Consider the following 17,419-nt stretch of genomic DNA (forward strand, 5'->3'; position numbering starts at 1 on the left):
CTCTCTTGTGTACATCTCCATTCAAGAATTAGTCCTCTGGGGAAACAAATCTTAGTGTTGCAGCACGTTGTGTGTCTAAACGATAAGGTTGGTGTTCCCAAGCGAAGCACGAGTCCATCTCTCAGTGCTTTCTGACTTCCCATCCTGTCTGAGGCACTCGACCTAAGCTCATTGGTTCCTGTGAAAGACATAAACCCATCAATACAAGTCACAAATATGTAGTTTGATGTTTTAAAAAAGGCTAGTAGTAGGGCCAAGATGGCCCCCAAATAATGGAGTTGCTCACCTGGCACGCGGCATATGTAGTAGTTCCCGCTCCGCTCATACGATATTTACAAATGTCTCTTTTATAATGGTGGTCTATGGGGAAAATGCTTTGTGGACTGTAGGGGAAATGTGCTGCAAGGGTGAGTGGCCTTCCTGGGAGCCTGTTGTAACCATTGATTGATAAAGTATCAATGTGACGGGTATAAGCCAATCACACCAAAGATGGTGACGAGTTCTAGACAATCACAGCACATTATGCCGACACTTGCCAAGGAAAGTTGTGGGATCCATAACAAGGCTGCCTTCCATTTACCTCGGAGGTCGGAGCTTGGAATGATGTCACACCCGAGTTGATTGTGCTCCAGGACAATTCACAAAACCAAGATGTTGTTAGCGATACCAGTTCTAGCCAGGTAAGTCACTGTTTGAAATACAGTTGATAACAACACATCACGTTGTATTTTGCTCATACAAACACCGTAGCAGCACGTATATAGATAGAAGTTGGCAGAAGTGCTATTTAACCATTTGTTATGACAGCCTTCTTCTTCTGGCATATGTCTTCAGACCTTCAACTCTGTTGAGGCAAGCCAGCCCAGTGTTTCATCGTCCAGGTCAATGAGACCACGCCGGCCATTCAGTGGTCGGTGTTTGGGGCAGCTGGTTATTATGTTCTCCAGGCGGTTGAGGGTTGTCCATTGCTGTGGGGTCATGGTTCTGCTGACTTCCACTGGTCCCTCCATCTTGCCTTAACCCAGGCAGCCTCGGAGGTTTTAGATGGTGTTGCACGGAGCAGTTCTTGGGTGTGTGTGGCAAAGGAGCACCGGGACTTGAGACACAAGCGCTGTGGTGTCTCAGTCGTGATCTTGTGGAGGAAGTGGGATTCACTCGTCCGTGCCTTTCGAGCGAGGGCCAGCGTTGCTGCTTCTCATCTGACCTCTGCTGGAATGATACCAGCAAGGACAGTTGGGTTGTTGGGGTGGCACGTAGACATCCGCAGACAGTCCGTAGGGTGGTCTTGGACACAACATTTTTTCTTGACATGGGGGCTACGGCGCCAGAGTTTCGATTACAGCTTTCATTACTGTTGATACTCACGGCAGCCATATTGGATTTTGAGGGTGGGGTTGTTGAGGTTTGTCTGATTTTCTAGTTCCAGTTGAAATTGCCAACTGAGAACTCAGACATTCCGACTTCTCAGTGCAAATTAAACACACCACACCTTGCTAAAGGTGCTAGCATGTCTGTTAGTATACGAACATACTAAATTAGGATAGTCATGATTAAGATTACATCTGCTAAACATCAGAATGTCAACACTGATATCTAAACACCTTTCAAAACTCAGAAGCACTGATAAAAACCAGCACCACTGATAATGATTTTAGTCATGCTCAGATTACCTGTGCATCGCCGTTGTGAAACACTTCAGGGGTCGATCTGAGTTTATGTAACACCCCACTTAAGTGAGTGAAACCTTACCTGCAGAGTAATAACAGGCTTTAAACTATGTGAGACACACGATCAAAGCTGAGTTTCTTTGGCCACACTTGTATTTCACTGCCTCAGTCAGTCTTGAGATTACTGTCTGCTTTCAAGGCGGCCTCAGAGCAAGTGAAGCCGTTAACTCTGACTGAACTCTCGTCGCAGTTCTGTTGAATTATAGCGGACAAAGTGAGAGATGGACAGACAGACAATAACAGGGGGTGAGGTCTTTGCTGTCTCACAATAGCTCCACTGTTTATCTGACAGCATCTTGCGCTGTGGTATGGACAGGACGCCACCGCAGAGGGCCAATCATGAGGAGACACTGGGATGTCTCACCAGTCCCAGTGGGAGATGATGTAATCAGATGGTGATGTAATTGATGGGCAGCAGGGGGGGCGGGGCACCCACAGTGTAAACGTTAACCCCCGCCACCACTCCCTGATGTCAGATATGAATGACCCTGCACTTTGTCAATGTCAGGTCTGCCTACAATTACTGACTGTAACAAACCATCAAGTCTTTACCACACTGAGTGTTTAGTTAGTGAGCACAGATGACCCGGTGTCTGAAACAAGTAGTGGTTGTCCATCACAGTCATGTGTCTTTGGACAACACAATGAAACCTTCTTATTATTTAACTCAGGGTCAATTACTCCAGATAATATATCCACTAAATGTGAAGTCCACCAAATGATTAGACCAAGTTTTGACATAGAAGTAAAAGCGCAGGTGGAATTAATTACATTGAGGGTAGCCCCATTTAATTTAAGTATAAGGCATGGACAGCACTCTGAAACTGGTATATCTAAATGGAAGGCAGCAGTTAATAAATTTATTGGTTTACCTTTCCAACAAAGACTTATCAGTACATTTGCTGTTGAAGAGGCCTCTTAACTAAAGCCAGATGCTGTACATTGCTAGTCTATTAGTGTGTGTGTAAAAATAAGTCATTAATTAGTGATTGCCATTGAGTTTTATACCAATTTTCTGCTATTTGTAAGTATTAATATGTTGAATTTTGTCTATTTGTGTAAAAGCAGGGATGGGCAGAGTCGAAACAGGCAACTGTGACAAGTTGCCTGTGAAGAGGTCAGAGTGAGAATGGCGGACAGCCCATTCTTCCCTCATTCAGTTCTCCAATCCGACAAATATCTGCCTTAATGTTTGCTATTCAGTGATAATTTGATGGTGTACAGCATTTTTGTAGGAAATCACCTATCATTCGCGGCCATTTTTTGGAAGATTAGTTTTGTTTTTTTATTGGAACAAGCAACATGTCAACGAGAGGAGAAGGTTTGACAAGTGGCAATATTCCCCATGCATGGAAAAAAGATAGAATAAGGTCTGAGTTGGGAAACGCTTTGGATTTTCTGAATGTCCACCCACACAGAGAGAAATCCAAACAAGAGTCTCTTGACGAGGAAGTTCAAAATGAGATCTTCAAGCAACAACTTTCTGAAGCAGTGTCAACAGACAGCTGTAGCCCACCAGCAACGTGCACTAGAAAATCTGGAAAACAAAGACAGAGAGAGAGTATCTTCACAGGGGTGGCAGAGAAAAAAGGAGAGAAACGCTAGGAAAAGGATGCAGCTGATGTTGAAGACGTATTAGTGGAGACACAGTGCCCTGGTGTTGTTCCTGCAAACATTGTGAGGCTTGAGAAACCAAGGGATGAAAATTTGTTGGTGATTACTTTTACCATAACAGACAAAGACTGTGTTGGAAAATGCCAGGAAGTTGAAAGACTACTAAAGAAGACTGCAGAAAAGTTTACATAAAGAAAGATGGACACCCTGCCGACTGTAGGGAATGGAAGACACTGTGTGATTTTGCAAAAGCTGAGAGGGCAGCCAATGCACTGGGGCCTATCCGTACACCACTGGCTCTGTCGCTTTGTTTCCATGGAGGACAGGGCTACAAAAAGTGATTGCCTTTTCACCGAGACATTGTTGCACTTCCTGCCAGGATAGTGGCAGCAAAACCAGGTATCTAAAGCCAAAACATGATCTTTTCCTAACCATAACCATGTTGTTTTTGTGCCTAAACCTAACCTTTATTGTCATTTATTTCGGCCATTTATATCAATATATATTGTATAAACACATCATGGAGGATTTAATTATCTTCACATTGCGGTTTGATCTTTTAAGAAATGTCTCCTGACATACCAAAGCCTCCTCGAACAAACTAAGAATGATGATATTTTGAAACAGTCCTTGCTCACAGCTGTATTACCGTGCAACAAAAGCATAAATAACTAAAGCAGAATATTGTTTACTTAAATGAATTACCTCACTTAATTAAGTCTCAAATTTAATTTCATGCTGAAGTTACATTAACAGAAAATAATGCCTGGAAGGAAGAAATCAATCTGAAAATGCAATTTGTTATTAGCTGGGGATGAAGAACCCCGGGATGATTTCCTGGTTGGTTGTTTTCACTCACCTCAGCTGTAAAGTTGTTCTTTTTGTTGTCCTTATTCGTGTCCTACACAGTGTTCCTCACATTATTCCTGTTACATGGAAAAAATAGTACAAACCTTTAAACCTTTAACAGTGAGCGCTCAGCAGGACCAATGTGCTTCTCTCGCTCAACCCCGAAGGCCTTGAAACATTTCATCCGGGCTATTTTTAGCTCCTCTCCTGACAGTGTGGGACGCATTTAGAGGGATGCATAAGATGCAAACATTGAGCCTTTGTGTGAGTACATGATGCTCTGAGAGCCGACAGAACAGGACGGTCCCTTCACTCAATACGTCCCTAAAAGAGCCTGACCTCTCGGCTCCTGTCCCCTTGGCACTAAATCAATGTCTCGACAGAGAACATGCACGCTGTGTTTTTGTTCCACAAGGGAAGGAGGGGTGAAGTCTTCTTCCCTTTCAATATCTGAAACAGAGAATGCACAAGACAGGAGACAAGACGTGTACACTGGTCAAAATCATGTTAAATGCATGTGTTTCTTTTATTGATTACAGGATGTATCCAGTGATGTATCAGTTCCGGTCAGTTCAGATCATCTATTATCTAAGAATAATAATAAAAACTAGCCTGAGTGTCAGACTGAAGCTCCCAGAACCTTCAGTTTGACATCGCCTCCATTGAAGACGATTTACAAGGGGGGGAAATTTGATTTTTCCCTAATCAATCAGTAGAGATCAACGACTCACCCAGAATCTGACGTCATTAGTATCCATGCCTCGGGGGTGCCGAAAACAAGCGAGCATTGCCCGTTTAAAATGTCTCCGTCGTCGTGCACGCCCAGCTGCATCGCCGTTAAATCCAGTTGAGCAGCTTCCTTAATTTGGTCCTCCATTAACGCGAGTAGTGGCGAAATACCTCGACAGCATCGTTAATGTGGTCTGTAGGATCTGTAGCGGTCGCCATTGTTGCTATCCTCACCAGTTACCCACTGGCGCACAGCTTGACATCAGCGTGGCGCTGATTGGCTAATCGCTAGACCCGCCCCCACCCCCGGCGTTCATTGGTCCTTCCAAATCGAAAATTCATTGCAGTATGCCAGACCAGAGATGCAAGCCTACTCAGTTGAGTGGGCGGGGTCTATGGTCTGGAACCAGGCTAAATAAAAACAGAAACAGCAAGGGTTTTAGTTACGGTGAAACAATGCGTTTAAAGTGTTGGATTGTGGGGTTTTTTTTCTTCATTTTGCACAGAAGGCCAGAGTAAAACTAGAAAACAGATTGAACAATATGTGTATCTGCTCTATCCTTACCTGCAATCATTAGCATGTCTGGCTAACAAGCTTGATACAGTAGGTACGATACGATACGGTACGATACGATACGATATGGTACGATATAATACGATACCATACGATACGATGTGATATCATATACGTTATTGTCCCCATAGGGAAATTCGTCTTGGACTCAGGAGCTGCACAAGAATTGTTGCCTTACAATTATATTCCAAAAGAAATGAAAAGCATACAACCCAAAAACATAAAAATATTGAAAAACCAACCCAACCTATGGTAAACCAGCCATCTAAGCCTATTCTACCCTGCAAAATGTAACCCAAAATCACCCAATCTGGCAACACTGCTGGCATAGTAATAGCTGCAGTTCTTGGTGGTCAGTCGACCTCAAAAGTGCTGATACTACTGTGCTGTATCTGCACTACCATTGCCAACTATTATACTGCACACTGTTCACACAATACAGACTATAATAAAAAAGTTCACACAGAGTTTTGAGTCCAGTACATCTAAGAATAGCAGCGAGTCAGAGGATTAAAAGCACAAATATTTCCACTTAGGTGTCATATAAACATGACAAGTAAAGCTGTTATATAAATACAGCACGGTGGTATTAACATTAAGAGTTGCCTCTTATCAGTAATTGTGCTGATTCATTGTCTAATCCTTGAAAACTTCACACACCCACCCACCAACCTCGTCTCAGTGAATTTAATCCTGCTGGCACTGCCGCTATCTCTGCCTGTGGAGACACAACACACAGCGAGTCAAACATGTGGGAGGACAGAGAGTTTGTCTGTATCGGTGAGTGTGGTATTTCTGACAGGGCATGGTGGAGAAGCTTTCCCAGCCTTGGCGACATGCGTCAACAGGATTTATAATCCCCCCGCGCAGACACTCGGGGCTTCATATCTTTCTTCATTCTAGCGGCAACAAAAACGACACGCATGTTGGAATCCAAGGTCAAACAACACCTGTGGGGTCACACTTCTCACTTTGAGGGATTTACGTTTGCACTCGCTGGTATTGCCTGTTTCGGTTTCGACTGGCAGACACAGTTTGGGGAAGTTAAGTTTCTGGACTTTGGACGAGGTGCCCGAAACCCAAACACCTCTCCAGTGAGGGTAAATATTTGCTTTAGTTTGCCCCTTTCCTTTTCCTCAACACAACACAGCATTCTCTCCACAGCTCATTTGTCTATTTACCAAACACGTCCTCTATTTCATCCTGTTTTGTCCCGTAAGGCAGATTGCATTATACTAAAGTTTTTAGTTTACAGGATACAGTCAAGGACTCTGATTTAGACTCAGCACTGATAATAAAAGCTTGGCTGCTCAAGGATGATGTGCCCTGAGAGACGCTTGACATCTTCTGTCATTGTACCCCAGCCGTGACCCTGCGCTCTCTGCTCAGCATAAGTGAGTTATGATAGGAAGACGACATGACAGGATTCAAGCTTCTCTTTTGATACTGTGCAGATCATGTCAGCTTTGCTTGATGGTCTACCGCTGTGGAAGACAACGGTACAGATGGGAAGGAGACAGAACGAGACAGATTCACACCAGAGCTGGAAGTGTCAGATCTGCTCTGATGCATGATGTATGTAGTGTAATGTGAATAGAAAAAAACACAGTCTGTTCTTTTCATCTTTGACCTGAACACGTCCCTCAGATCACCGTCTCCTTAACTCTGTCTTTTTATGATTACCTTAGAAATTGTTGAATGAAAAGATAACCAGTTAAATTTAACCACTAAAGGCAAAACATCAGTGATAGCTTCAGGATTATACTCAATAAAATGGCTGTTTTCATAACCTGAAATATGAGTGATAATATCCAGATTACACACATTTAACACTACTACACTACTAACTACTACACCTATGGTAGTTATATATGTAGCCACAGAAAACTATCACCTGACTCTGCGGTTCCCCATCGCTCTTCGGAGTGTTTTAGCGTCTTTCATCCTCTTGCTGCTACAACTTTCATTCAGTCTCACTGCACTCATCAGTGTTGTTTCCAGAAGCAGCAGGCAGCTGTTTCCAGCCAAAAACAAGAATCTAATAATGCTATTTGACCAACACGCACTGTTAGCAACTAGCTAGTGAACAAAGTGAAGCATTTTAGTCACTTAAGAGCCAGATATTTCCCTCATACCCCTTTTCTACCAACATGGAACCGGTTATATTCTGATTCATTCATTCATTCGTTTTCCGTGATCACTTAGTAATACATCCCTGGTGTAAACAGGCAACTGTTTGCCAACAAGTATGCCATATGAACTTAAGAAGGTGAAATATTTTGTTCTGTTACCCCCAAGTGACCAACACAGATTTAATAATGCTACTTTAAAGACTGAATTTACATTTGTGTGCTTAAGACAGCCTAAATCTGTTGTGTTGAGTTATTACCACAATTCACTAGACTTGGGGCCTTAAAATTAACAAGTCATCAGTTAATAAGTTTTGGTCTTCTTCACTCAAACAAATGCTTGTCCTGCTGCTGGCGTTGGTTTCTGACGCATGCAGGTTAATTTTCCGAAAAACACTCTCTACATGAAGTCACTGCCCAAGCGCCAGATTTCAACAACATTGGATGGAGACCAAGCTCGTATATCTTAGTGAAATCTTTCTGTCAGGATCCCCCCCTCTTGAGGCCCTGACACACCAAGCTGATGTTTGGCTGTTGGAAAGAAATCACTCTGACTGGCAGTTCAGCTCAGCACACGAGAAGAGAAACAGAAGTGAGGAAAGTAAACAAAGACCTTAAGTGGAAAGAGAGTGAGGTCAAAACAAAATTGTTATAAGGTAAGATTGTTTTTCTTCTGCCAGTAAGCCATTTAGCAGAAACATTTTGTGATGGTTTGCGTTGTTCTTCACTGGTGCACAGTAAATATAGTTTGTTCTTTCAATATTGGATTGTGTTGTTAATATGTTAACTGGCTATCTAGTGTCAAGATGGTCTCCCAGTTACCCGTTTCAAGTAACAATTACAGACATCTACCATCAGCTGGTATACACGCTTATTGGCCGTCAGTTTGGTGTGTTCATGTGCAACTTTTTGGCCAAGACACAGCAACAAGAGGCAACGCAGCAATGGACTCTCATTGCCTCTAGTTCTCGATGTCGGTTTGTTGTGTCTGGGCCTTTAAATTTAGTCACCAGTAGATTTTGGTCTTCTTCACTCAAACATATGCCCACTGAGCCCTGTAATAAAACTGCAGTGAGCAATGTCAAATTTATGGAAATGTTTTGAATGTGTAACCCAAAATACTGGAGCTGTTAAGGTGTATATCTCAGTGAAGTCTTTCTGTCAGGATCTCCACTTTTACTTTGCTCTCAACCCCCCACTCACATATTCAGAGAATGTTTTTATTGCTGTCGTAACAGAAAGAGGGGGGGGGTCTCACTTCAGTATCCCGCAGATACTGACTTGTCCATGTTCATCATGCAGAGAGTGTTTTTCGGAACATCAACCTGCATGCCTTGACATTTATTCTTTGGGATGACACATGAGTTAGTACAACATTGGTGGTGCAGATACTGAGAGTTAACAATGACGAACAAACATACACACACATTCTATGCAGCGGGGGTGGGGAAGAGCTGAAGAAGAGGGGGGTTTGTTGTTTTGTTGGCTTTCCCCGGCCTCCGGCTCTGTGACCTCTATGGCTAGGAAGGATCAGTGATTACAATCAACACTAATCCCTGATACACACCAACAACAGATATTCTAATTCCCGCTGTGACAATCCGCCGTAAAACCTGATGGGAGATGTTGGACAAGGTGATTTATGAGTCAGGGACAAGCAGTGACCTGTGGTGGGACAGACAATAACCCGCTGACTGAGAGCTGTGGATTTCACCAAAGGGTAAACATCTTAATTCATGTTAATGGACTTCGGATGTGCTGCTCAGTTTAGGAAGTAACAATAAACTCCAGTCTTTCAGAGTGCAGCTAATCGCCCGTAACTTGGGAAGCTGATGGACTTGAGGGGGGAAAATGGTTTTCAAGGTGTCCTGTGTTTGAGCGCACAACATCAGTCACAAGGCAACTGCTTGCTCAGGAGCTTTTCACTGACACACTTTAACCTTGACTGCCAGACAACACATAATATTAATATATGGTAGTTATTAATAGCACAAGTCACAACCTGCACACCAGCCCCAGGTGTTGAGATCTCATAGTTCAGCTGTTTGCTATTTTTATTCCTCTGTTCAATACATGTTTACAATAACTACACGCTGCAGCGACTCATAGTACGGGGAAAATAATTTATTGTCAACCCAAGCACAAGAGGAAATCTAGTTGTGACTGTAAAGGACAAAGCCTCTGTCGACCTCAGCTTGAATTTGGCCGGAGGACAGCCAACCGTCCATCCGTTCCTTCTCGCTAACCTTGCTCAAAGGCACAAAGACCAGCTGTGGCTGACCAGCATCAGAGTCCTTGATCTCTGGCTGTGGCCAATCACAGCAACCAACACTGACAGACAGTGAAAATCAATAATAGTTTACGATTGTTATAAAAAGGTCCATTAGCCGTTTATCACCGTCGTCCAATTCTCTCCTGTCCTGAGCTCTTAATGGTCAGAGAGGCCACACATGGGCAAAGCACAAATAAATTCCCCATCACGCAATTCTCAGAATTGCAGTCAATACTTGAAATTAATAATTTAGCACATATACCCATCAGTGATCTATTATGAAAGTGATGGGCAGTAGTTAGGAAAGTTCCAGTCAATGTTTGAGTGTTTCAAAGTGAGATTTAAGACTATGACACCTGACAAGATGAACTATGGTACAAAATAAAGGCAAATGGTACAAAAGGTTGGTAAATGTAGTTTAAAGAGTTTAAAGGTACAAAAAATGGTTCAGTTTGTGCTGGAGTGCACTTTGGCACTTTGACTGAGTATTTCTGAATGCACCCTTAGGTTGTGTTGGTGTGAGTTGCAGAGTGTTGGAAGTATCAGCCGTAAAGATGTCTGCCTTCACTCCAGCATAATGGAACTAGATGGCACTCAGCTTGTGGTGCCAAAAAAGTGCCAGAAAATACACTCCAAAAACTCAATAGCAAAGTCTCTTTATAGAAATCATGACCTGGTTACTTAAGATAATCCACAGACCTTGTTGTGAGCAGTTTCATGTAGGAACTATTTTCTTTCTACCGAACTACACCTGCGAACTGTATCACTAAGCAGAAGGAAGAGTGCATCTACTGCTAGCTCAGCTAGCACCACTGAGCAAGCTGACGTTATACTGTAGCTCAGCCGAGGAGGACGCCATCAGTGTTTACATCTCACGCTGTCATGAGCACAAGCCTCTCATCCATGAGTAGATGCACGCTTCCTGCTGCTCGGTGATATGGTTGGTGGTTGTAGTTTGGTACAAAGAAAATAGTTGTCACATATCAACATTTGGTCATGGACTTTTCACGTCCAGATACGTACGATGCACAAAGTACTCTGAGTGCGTTGGTCATTGGCGTTGTGGGTCTCTTTCAAAATAAATGCACTACTTCGGTACATCACAACGATTTGATATGATTTTTTTCCTCCGTCTGGTTGGCTTTAGGCAACAAAAGCACATGGTTGGGTTTAGGACAGTGAACAGGGTTTGGCTTTAGAATCTTACAGGACGTGTACATGGCTCTCCCAGGTGAAAGTCAGTGTTTGTTGGACCCATCCACCACCCCTGAACTTTTGCCGCCTTAAATTTCGTTCTTGTCCTGCCGCATATCCCCCTGCCGCCACTGGCCACCGTAAAACTATGACGGCAACCAGCTGCATATCATGCCGACATTAAAGGACGACTTTTTTTGTTGGTGTCTGATGTCGGACATCACTGCCCATGCGCCAGATTTCGACATCTTAGAAGATGTTAGAAGATTTTATTTTATGGCGCATGCACATAAACTCACAAGCACAGGGACGACATGAAACACATTTCTGCTGCCATTATAACTGCTCAACAGCTGGTAGTACTAACATGCAAACAAGCTGAGCAATGTTCCTGCAAGTTATCTTTAGATGGGCATGTCTCAAAAGGTAAACTGTTTCATACCTGCCTTTTCACCATGAAACATCACACCAGATTTATTAGTACATTAGCTGTAAATAAAATAGTCAAGGACATAAGATGGCTTTTTGATTGACATTAGTGTCACCTGTTTCCCTAAAATAAGCAAATGCATATCACTACTGGTATTGGCCATATAGAGACTGGCCCTGTTGTGAGGTTTTCTGTACACATTCTGAGCTCAAAGGGCATCTCCCACTGTACTGGGTGATACAATCTTATCACATCAGCATAGACAACCATTATTTTGTTAGCAGCAGCTCGCTAGTAGAAAAGACAGACACGTGCCAGCTTGAGGAGGAAACCAGACTTTACTTTAGCTCGCTGTTGCTTCAAAAGATGCCCTACTGGTCCCTGTTTTTAATGAGTCAGTGTTATTTTCAAGTGCAGTTTTTGATCTCACTATGTTCAACGTGCCCTGCAGAAATATGAGCCAGGTTACAGTATACAGTGTGTCTCCTGTGTGTTTTGGGTGCAGAGGCATGTTGTCTTGTTTTGAGATGGCATCCACGTGGCGAATGTAGCAACACGGGGTCGCGCCACGAGCTGTGAGTCAATACGGGCCAGATCCAAGCACCAGCTGTCATACCTGGCCTCGTCCCCGTGCATTCACACAGCCTCCTGGCTCTCTGTCAGCTCGGCTGTGGGCTCAGCAGACACTGCATTCCTCATACAGTCAGGTCCATTTAGAAGACGATCACTACCAGTATAACTGCTCCTCATTTAGGAGAAACTATAATCAATTCTGGCGTCGTCCTTACTGACAAGGACTAATTACTGTGCTGGTCTTGCGCTGCATTTCTCAGAAACAGTAGTGTGTATCCTTGAGGTCTAAGAAATGCTTTGAATACATTTACATCCTCATGAACTATTAGAAGACATTTTTTAAAAATATAAATATTGCAGCATGCACACTTTACAACCATCTTTTCTAGCCAGCAGTCTTTATCACTGAGGATAACTCTGCTTTATTACAACTTGGATCTGATTTTTTATTTATTTATTTTTATGTTCAGCCATCGTTTCTGCTAAGATCTGGCATTTTGGCTGCATCACTATTTCATAGGTTTTAAATAAACATCCAGGGTGTCCAGACTTTACTGGAGGGGACAGTTAAGGTGAAGAGTAAATGTGTTTCCCAGTTTCTGTTGCAAACATCCATCATGGGGCGACAGTAGCTCAGAACACAGGGATGCTTGGGAACCAGCAGCTCCCTCACTATGACATCTCTCCATGTAATGCATGTATAGGTCCTGTTTGTGCATGTGTGTGTGTTACTGGCCTGTGTGTGTGTATGACAACAGAGTGAAAAAAATGAATTTCCTCTCAGGGATTAAAGTATATCTTATAAACTGACCTCCTCATTCAATTTATCATGCTTACTGTAGATTTACCATGCAAAGAATTGTTACTGGTCACTGTCTGTTTTACCTCCAAAAAAATAAGCTCAGATGGATAAACTGCTGGCTTGTTAACCGACTTCTCAAGATTCTTCATCTTAGCGTTGCGTAAACAGATGTTACTGTAGCAACTGCTTTGACAAATTCAGTATTATTATGACCAAGAGATTCTTGTGTTTCTGATAGTTTTGCTTTTGTCTCTATTAAAGGATACTGCAATTTATTGTTTTACAGGCTGAGTCATTTCATTTATTTTCAGATCTTTATATTTGTCTTATATGACATTTTCTCGTCTTACTGTGTTACTGTGTTCCTCTTACTCGTCTGATATTGGTGTTTTTGTGTGTGTGTGTTTGTGTGTGTGCACCGCAGGAAGACAAGTCAGGTCAAGTCAGTTTTATTTATAGCTCTGAATCATTACAAAAGTCAACTCAGGACACTGGGGCGGCAGTAGCTCAGCCCATAGGGACTTGGCTTAGGAACCAGAGGGTCGCCAGCTCAAGTCCCTGTCCGGACCAAATACAGAGTGTGCACTGGTGGCTGGAGAGGTGCCAGCTCGCCTCCTGGGCACCACTGAGGTGCCCTTGAGACAGGCACTGAACCTTCAACTGCTCGGGCGCCAGTCCAAGGCACCCCCCTCGCTCTGACATCTCTCCATTTAATGCATGTAAATTGAATGTCCCCAAGGGTATTAATAAAATCTACCTACCATCTATCTTATCTTTTCAGCAGGTCTAGCACCTTATCCTACACTTCCAGAGATCCACCAATCCCCCACAAGCAAGTACTTGGCTATGACAGCGGGGAAAACCTCCTTTAACAAACAGGAACCTAAAACAGAACCACTTTATAGGTGGGCGGTTGTTTGCCTTGACAACTAGAGATCACTTTGTGGAAGATAATGGGGATCCATATGACAAATAAAGAATAAAGAAAATATTAGAAAAGATGGCAAAAGCAACATAAGACCCAAATTTCAATAACTTAGAACTTTTTTTTAAGCTAAAATTATTGGATTAATACAAATATCTTGTAAACCTTTTCACTTCCAGGACTGAAAGTACGCCAATATACTATATCTGTGTATTTATAAATAAAAGAAGTGTCTTTTAAAGAGCATTAAAGGGATGTTTCTCTCATGATGTCTCCGGCCAGTGATGCCAGCGTGATGCTACACTCTGCACCCGAGCTGTGTATACTCTTGCGGTATAGGCTTACATAAGCACAGTGAATGAAGCCAGTGTAGTGTTACCATTGTGTATTCTTTTCACTGTACCATCTGGTGACTTGCACTCCTCCACCCCCCCTCCATTACTCCCTCACTTTCTTCCTTTGTTTATATTTTCCTCTGTCACTTTCTCACTCTTGCTGTGCGTTGAGCAACGAGCTGGTGACTCTGCAGATGTGAGGATGACTTGAACGTTCCAGCGGCGAGTGCTTGGTGCTTTTGTGTCAGCAAATACAGCAGCGATTGTTTTCTGCTAAACAATGAAAAAAAAAAAGCACAAGTACTGTTGAATCACATTTTATCAACAAAGAGAACAAACAACGTTCAAATCTGGAGGGAAATGGGAAAAATTCTTCCTGACATTTGCTTTCAGAAGCTGCACCACAACAGTTTTGTGTGCATAATAATTAGACAATATAACAAGCTGTCTAATCTCTGCTCCATTATTTCTGCTTACTGTGCCATTACTGGTGCCACGGAGAAATTAATGGGTTCTCAGACAGCATCTGAAGAGGGCTTTGGCACAATAACTTAGATCAATGCCCTCATCTATCTGCCTGCCTGCGGGGATCTTCTACTGTTCTTCAACTAACTTTATAGCACACCAGAGCTTCAGAATTACGGCTGCACTTTCCTTACAATATTGCAAGACGAGGACGTTCATTCTCAAAACTTTCGTGTGATCCATTTCAATATTGCTCTCCAATAGAATTACTGTACTCTGGAGTGCACCTTGCGAGCTTCCTTTCACCATAACACTTTGTAATTTATCCTCCAAGCTGATACCCCTCCTCTAGTTCTCTCATATTTCCCTGAGGGAAGAGAATATTGAATCAAGGATCTCATGCAACTGACCGGCCATCTGCCTTATTGTCTGAGAATGGATCTACGTACGTTCAAGCTCATTCAAAGAAAGTACAAAAAATAAATATGACAAGCAATATAATACAGACAGTGCTGTTTGATCTGGCACTCAAAACCGGGAAACTCCTCTCTTGACCCAAAGTTACACTGCTGCTTTTTACATAACAGAGCACCGATAACCACATTAGACAACATCTGCTGCACTCTGACTGAACGCACGGCTTCTTGGACTTTTATGTCCGAGCTCCAAGAAGTCTCGAAAACACATGCTTGTTGTCAGATTTAAACTGCAGCAATTTACAAGCATTCTTTTGAAGGCAAATAGAAGGGCCATCAAGATTAGTTCAAATATGCCTGATTATTTAGTGTGCAGAAAAAATAAAGGTTTCCAGTAAATCTGAGGAATGCATTACCTCGAACAACAATACAACACCTTCCAAATGCAACAATCGTGACCACACTGCAATTAAGTTTGGACTTAACAGATGGCAGAAGAAAGGTTGCAACAACCTCACTCCTGTGGCTGAATGAGAGCAGTCAGGTTCTAAAATCTTCTGAAAGCGCTTTGAGTGATTGGAAGAGTAGAGAGTGAAGTGCTATACAAGTGCAGTCCATTTACGTGGGTTAGGCTTAGGAAGGTTAAGTTACGTAGGTTTGGTTTAAGCAAAGAAACATGGTTGGGCATCATCACGTTACATAACTGACCCGAAGTTACCTACTTAAAGTAAAGTTACATACTTAACATAAAGTCACATAAGTTAGGTTTAGGGAAGTAAAAATACATAAGTTCAGTTTAAGAAAAAAAAAACTTGGTTGGATGTCGTCTTGTCACGTACTTATGTGCCTAACGTTAGGTTGCATAGTTTACATAGTTTGGGTTTAAATAAAACAAAAGAAACATAGATTTGGTTTAAGGACAGAAACATGGTTGGGCATTGTCATGTTACGTAATTAACTTAACGTTTCCTATTTAAAGAAAAGTTACATACTTAACGTAATGTTAAGTAGGTTAGGTTTACAGAAGTAAAAATACATAGGTTCAGTTTAAGAAAAAAAAATTGGTTGGGTGTCATCACGATACGTACTTAAGCTAAAATTCCACACTTAACGTAAAGTTACATACTAAGTGTTAAGTTACATAATTTACATAATGTAGGTTTAGAAAAATAAAGTTACGTTGGTTCGGTTGTCATGTTACGCACCTAGCCTTATGTTACCTACTTAAAGTACAGTTACGCAAGTTAGGTTTAGGGAGGTTCGATTCAAAAAAAGAAACTTGGTTGAGTGTTGCCATGTTACGTACTTAACCCAGTGTTACCTACTTAATACTTAAGTTACGTAGGTTTGGTGTAGGAAAGTAAAGTTACGTACTTAACGTAAAGTTACATAGGTTAGATTTAGGAAAGTAAAAATACATAGGTTGCTCAAGAAAAGAAACTTGGTTGGGCGTCGTCATGTTGTGTACTTAGCCTGACATTTCCTGCTTAAAGTAAAGTTACATATTAACGTTAAGTTACATAGTTTACATAGCTTAGGTCTAGAAAGATAAAGTTATATAGGTTCGGTTTAATAAAAGAAACATGGTTGGGCATCATCAGGTTAAGTACTTAACCTAATGTTACCTATTTAACACTTAAGTAAAGAGGTTCGGTGTAGGAAAGTAAAGTTATGTAGGTTAGGTTTAAGAAAAGACACGTGGTGACGACATACCATAAAATAAAACCACTTTTTTTAACACGAAACATGATCAGCAGTCTCCTAGGGGGAAAGTCACATTTGTGTGACCCACCACCTCAACCCACATCCTTACGTGGACTTTAACTATTTATACTACATCTGTTTTTACTCCAGTCAGCATATGGGTCACGTAATCACAGCCTTCCCAATTACAAGGGTTAAATATGAATACTGGCTCATGATTACGTGGGTTATATATATATATATATATATATATATATATATGCTTTTTGTATACCTATGAACAGTGCATGAGAACAGCCTGACCACAGAATTTATTTTTTTTTTGGTTGTTTACAGCTTTTGTAATTGTTACAATAAATGGCTTTAACCTCTTCTGTGTTATCATTCAGTGTTACAGTACAACAGAACAGAGAAAGTGCTGTGTTTTTGCTTTGCTTTGGGAGCTGGAGTAGCTGCATGTGTCACATTAAACCAAGGGAAGGGCTGATGGCAAGGACTCTCCCTGCTGACTGAAGTCTGGCGAGGGGAGGAGGGCTACTCATCTTCCCCTGGGGAGACAGAAACACAGAGGGAGTTATTTCAATTAGTCAGATACTGCCACAACCAGAAGCCCGACCTGCTCCCCGCTGCACCTCCACTACCGGCCAGAGACACAGCTAATCAAATCAAGACGGGGTGATG

At 42.2% G+C, this 17,419-nt stretch overlaps 1 long non-coding RNA gene across 1 annotated transcript; it reads right to left on the reverse strand.

Annotated features, from left to right (window-relative positions):
• Positions 1–1,293: 1,293 nt before the first annotated feature.
• LOC126400890 (uncharacterized) lies at positions 1,294–6,457 on the reverse strand. Its single transcript, XR_007571016.1, has 3 exons — positions 6,166–6,457; positions 4,922–5,330; positions 1,294–4,640 (listed from the first exon to the last, which is right to left on the reverse strand). It is a non-coding gene; the product is annotated as an uncharacterized LOC126400890 (long non-coding RNA).
• Between the last annotated feature and the right edge of the window lie 10,962 nt (positions 6,458–17,419).

The sequence above is a fragment of the Epinephelus moara genome, chromosome 14 (genome assembly GCF_006386435.1).
Source record: "Epinephelus moara isolate mb chromosome 14, YSFRI_EMoa_1.0, whole genome shotgun sequence".
Classification (NCBI taxonomy): domain Eukaryota; kingdom Metazoa; phylum Chordata; class Actinopteri; order Perciformes; family Serranidae; genus Epinephelus; species Epinephelus moara.